The sequence below is a fragment of the Nicotiana sylvestris genome, chromosome 10 (genome assembly GCF_000393655.2).
Source record: "Nicotiana sylvestris chromosome 10, ASM39365v2, whole genome shotgun sequence".
NCBI lineage: Eukaryota > Viridiplantae > Streptophyta > Magnoliopsida > Solanales > Solanaceae > Nicotiana > Nicotiana sylvestris.
Window position 1 is genome coordinate 110,340,580 of NC_091066.1, and position 5,775 is coordinate 110,346,354.

A 5,775-nucleotide genomic window follows, 5' to 3' on the forward strand; every position below is an offset into this window, starting at 1 on the left:
ATCATACTGACCAAATAGGCAACTCCGAAGCAAGTGAAGTGCACCAATACCTCCTATTATACTGATAGTCTACTAGTAGGACTATCAACCTATCTATCAGGACCTGCGGGCATGAAACACAGTATCTCCAGGCAAAAGAGACGTCAGTACAAATAAATTACCGAGTATGTAAGGCATGAAAGAAGTATATAAAAGATAAGAAAGAAACATGGAGTAAAGAACTCAACATGTAAGTCTGAATAGTTCTGTGAATCATGAAACATTTATAATGTCATGCATATGCATATAAGCGTCATATCATGCATAGGTATATGGGTACATAACATCATCAAGCCTTTGTGGGCATCCAATCATATCATCTCGGCCTCTGTGGGCGAAATCATCAACGTGTACCAACTGATCAGGTGGTGGTGCATATATAACTCCATAAACTTTCCCCTACCCTATATACATATACTATACGCGTATATAATGCCATTTTGTCATGGGTCAATATACATGTATAAATGAATGCAAGTCATAATGAAACAAGTCAATAAGATCTCTCCAGAATGTCCGGAGACCCATAAACATACGATATGATAGTTGGACATATGGAGAATCAAGAACATAGGCAACCCTAGTACTTATAAGAATAGAATCATTTGTGAAAGTTGCGTGCTTGCTCATTTCGTTGTATCATATGGATCATGCCAAAAGGAAAGAAGGGATAACCTTAACATACCTTAATGCCGTTGAATCTGTAATACCTTCTAAGAAATTTTTCAAACAACTCAACTCAATATGCCATGGCATAACATAAGGAGATTCAAAATCAGTGCTGAGTAAAGGCTAAGTCTGCAACTTAAACTAGTAGTTCGTTTATGTAAATTTGGACAACATCTCTCCTGTAACAAGGGCCTCCTCCAATACCATATACCAACAAAAACAACCAGAGCAATACAATTAGAAATTCAAAAACAACCTAACTACAATTTGGGACCTTTAATACAACAAAAACCCCAAATATACCATAACACACCCAATCAGCAAGTTATCAATTAGCCTGAAATTGCAACGACGAGTGACCAGCCCACCACCCTACCACATGTGCCGTTTATACATGGCCTTTATCCTTCAAAACTTTATAAATAAGCAGCACTATAGGCCAACACGAGTGTACTACAAAACAGTCCACTAAAAGTGAAATAAATCAAACTCACGGCTTTCGATCACCGTCCTATGAGTTCTAACTATTAGGAATCGTATTTATCCACATTCCTTGATAGTAAAAAGCTTAAATATGGAAAGTAGGAATTTTCGTAACTATGAAGTACCTTCCAAAACTCAAACTACAAAGGAAAAGAGAGGTGGTATAGGCGATACTTATATCGTAGGGATCGTTCTAATGTTATCGCTTCTTGATTTTGTATCCAGGATGTTAATCTTCTTTGAAATCCTTGTAGAGAGGTTAAGGGTAAGTTTATAGGGATCATCTGGTCATTTTTATGAAAAATAAAGAGAAAGATGATATAAAACCTATATATATCAACTTTTGAAAAATCAAAGAGGTGCTAGCTTGGCACCCTAGCATTGACCCTTCTTCCGACGCTTATATCATTTTATCCGGATATCGTATGAATGAACGGTTAAGAGAGATAGAAACTACATTTCAATACCTTTAAGTTGGTATATAATATGTCCCAAAAAGACCTCATATAGCACACGAAATGTTTTTCTCAAAAATCTTTAGTGACACACATACTTGTCACCTATGCAGTCTTGCAAAACTACAAATATCTCTCTACTTTGATGACGTATCGACAAACTGTTTAATGCGTTAGAAACTAGACTCTTAGATATTCAATTTGATATATGGAGCATCTCGTAATTCCAAGTATATTTGGAGAAACATTCTGCTACATTTGACCTAATTTTCGACATATTTATGAAGGTAACTTTTGATGACCTTTGCCAATTTTTATTCCACAACTCGCTTGACTTCAAAATGTAACACAAGACTATCATATGACTAAAATAACTCATAACATACCCTCCTTGTCATGTTAAGAACCCTAGTGTCACCCCCAAAGTACATGTCATAACATTCCCAACTTGTCGACTTTTGACGAAACTTATTTTTCGTTTAGCTTCTAAGATTTCCAACCCTCTTGGTACTTTTTATTCATGATATTAGAGATTTGTAATCTCTAAGGTAATATTATTAACTTACTTTATGTACTTTCAAAAAGGATATCATTTCTGAGCTTAGATCAATTAACTTATTGTTGATACCCAATTTTTTTCTATGGATTTTATATATGCAAAATACTTTCAAAATAGCATATATATGCATATATAAGTATGCCCAAGTGTTTTAGTATTTTTTCTAATTTTTAAAAGATTTTTAAATCAATTTATTGCCCATTCTAGCAGTACTAAAACTAATAGTTATTCCCAAAATCATCATTTTGGTGAATAACTTATTTTATTCTCACATTTATATCAAAATATAGCTAAGGTAATATTTGCACATTTTTACAAATTCATTTAGTATTTTTAAGGCTAAATTGCATATAATTGCAATTTTAGCCTATTTTAAGATTCAATTGCATTTTATACTTATGAAATTAGTTCCAGTATTTTTAATGTAATATTTATATATTATTAATTAAGTTAGTACCTTTAATTTATTTTCAGAAATCATGTTACTTTTTTTATAAAAATAAAAAAGGCAAAAACTGGCTATTTAAAACCTAGCCTTATTTCATTTCAATTATAGCCCAAATCAACCCCCCAATTAAACCCCAATTCCAATTCAAACGGACCAGCCCAATTACCTGCACCTAACCCGTTTATTTTACTCGCCCGACTTCCCCTTTTGATCCGGGCCGTTGATCACTTTGATCAACGGCCATAATTCCCCCTTTCCTTTTTTTTTAATTCAACAACCCCCACCAACCCTATCCCATTTCTCACCAACTGCCGCCTCTGAAATCCCTCTCCTCTCCCAAACTCTCTCGAATGTTCTCAAACCCTAATCGCCTCCTACCGTCTTCAACCTCAAAATCGCCGGAATCCATAGCTTCTCAGGCCTTGGAAGCCCTATACCCACCCCTCCTTGCTCTTATACACTCAACACTTAGAGGGTAGAGGTCTAACCTCGAAGGTTTTCGTTCAAATCTTTGCCGGCTGGAGGTCCTACAACCATCTCCAGCTTTGCTCCGGCGTATCCTGGTCTTATGAGCCTGTCTCTGACTTCTCCGACTCAGATCGGACCTCTTCAAAGACTTTCTCGTTTTAGGGTTCCTCTAAAACCCTAACTATTCGAGGTTTTCTCCGATTTTCTTAGATCTGTTATATATCTACGCTCTATTTGAGTTCTTGAACGATTCCCCCAACTTTTCTTTCAAAAAATGACTTTTAAAGTTACTTCTTTCCGATTTAGGGTTTTCTGAAAATGTTCGAAATATTTCTCTGACTTTTCTTTTCCTTTTCTTTATGTGTATTTGTCTATACTATGTTCTTATGTTTTCCTTTCTACCACGCATATTCTTCTACTGTGTTCTTATGTTTTCCCTTTATCATGCATGTTCTTCTACTCTGTTCCGTTCTTTCTTCTACTATGTTTCTATGCCATGTTCTCACATGCTTTCTCGCCATGTTCTGCTATTTTTATGATATGCTTCGCCTACTGTACCCTTCTACCATGTTCTTAAGTGTTTGTTGTTCTAAGTTCCTTCTAAAAGATCTGTTTTAGCATGTTCTCCTCTACTGTTTCTTGTACTCTCATTATGCTTCAAATTAGTTCTTCACTCTTTTTGCTTGGAACTTTCTACGGTATTTGCTTGTTTTCTCATGAGTTTCTGAAAGAAATCTCTGTGCCTGTTTTGACTACTTGCTTCCTCACCTCTATACTCGACTCGAGGTGGAAACCCTAGAATTGGGGGTTCTACCTAGGTTTGATCATGTGATTAAACTAGGGTTCTATTTTAGAACCCTTAACTCTCTCAGACTAATCTCTGAGTCTATGAACTAAGTTTGAATTTCTTTGTTTGCACACAATTCTAAGCTTTTTTAAATTCTTCTACACTAGATTCTTCTACTGATTGGCATGACAATCTCTCTTTCATGTTTAAGTGTATCTGTATGCTTTTATATGTGTGGTGAATCTTTCTTCAAAATGGTTTTCCAACTTATGATTGATTCAGAATCCCTTTTTAATAGGTCTGATTGATTGTTACTGATTTTCCTTAAGTGAAACCTTTCTTCACCTTTTTTGACTGGGTTCATTCATACAAAATCTTTGGACTTCTGATTTCTTGGCTGTTAACTGATTTCCTTGCCTTATTTGCACAAACCGTGTACTGTCAAGACTTTGTCCTTAAATAGACCTTTATGTATTTACCCCTATTATACCACTCTGAAAAATGTTTGATTAATCTCTTTCCTTAATTATTTTTACCCGTTTGAAACTGAATCCCTTAATTAAATGGAAACCTTGTGTAATTGATTGACAGTCAGTAACTATTTTCTTACCTTATTTCTGTTTGCTTTCTACACTTAAAAGGCACGAACCCTTTTTCATAAACACACTTTCACACTTCAGACTTCACAAACACACAACCTCTTCTGAATTCATACTTAGAGTGTTCTTGATTCTTGTCTGCACTTTGGCTTTTACAAAACTACTGCTTTCTTCTTTACTTGTCCTTTTGAAACTGGTATGTCCTAACTTAATTTTTACCATCACCCTAATGTGTTTACTTACAGTCTTTGTATCCATGTCTACTTTATTGTTTTCTGTAAAATTTAGCATCTAACTTAATATGCCTATGTGCTATTGCTTGCTTCTTTTTGTGATCACTTGCTCCATGTCCCATTACCCCTATGTGTTTGTAAGTCGAGACTTAGGGCATGGCAACAAGAATTGTTGTCCATGAACTGAGTTTTGAACCCTTGAGGTCTGAACCTCTAAGTAGGTTGGAGGGTGTGCCAGTATGTCTCATTACTGGTATGCCCCTTTCCCTGCTCTTCCTGCAAATTCCCTACTCCCCTATTATCCTATATGCACGGGTTTTAAGTTACTTCCTTCTCCTTTCCCATTTTAGAATTCCCCTTCTGCACTTACACTCACTCTTAGCTTCTATGTTCTGCCCCCTCTTGTGAGCCTTGCCTTGGGACCTTGAGTTCCCTCTGAACTTGGACACCTAAGGGCTGGCCCTTCCACACTGCACTATGACTTAATCCTGCAATGCATTTGGGTGTGAGCACTGCCCGGAGTCCATTTGAGGCTCTTAGGGAACTCTGACACATCCAAATGAGAGAAAGGCTTTGAATCATGATCTTTTTGGAGTTGGTTTACTTCATACTTCAGACAGGAAGTCTGAATCTGGCTCTCCTTCGTTGTAATTTTTCAATTCCTAATGTATTTTTATATTTCGTTCCGGGCTGTAATAACTTTGTAATAAACTATTTGGGATGGATAGTGAAAAGAGGGAGGGAATCACGCATGCAAAGGGTAGATATCCTGCTCATAGGGAATTTCTGATTTCTGCATACCACATCGATATCCTGCCTATAGGAATTCTGCACTTTCATATGTAGATAACTTGCCTATAGGTTGCTTCTAAAATTCTGTATATCATATAGATAACTTGCCTATAGGTCACTTCTGAAATTCTGCACATCATATAGATAATATGCCTATAGATCTTTCTGAATTTTGCATATGCATCTATCACTAGGCAAACGTGTTTATAGGTCTTAAATAATTAACTGCATTTAGATATCATG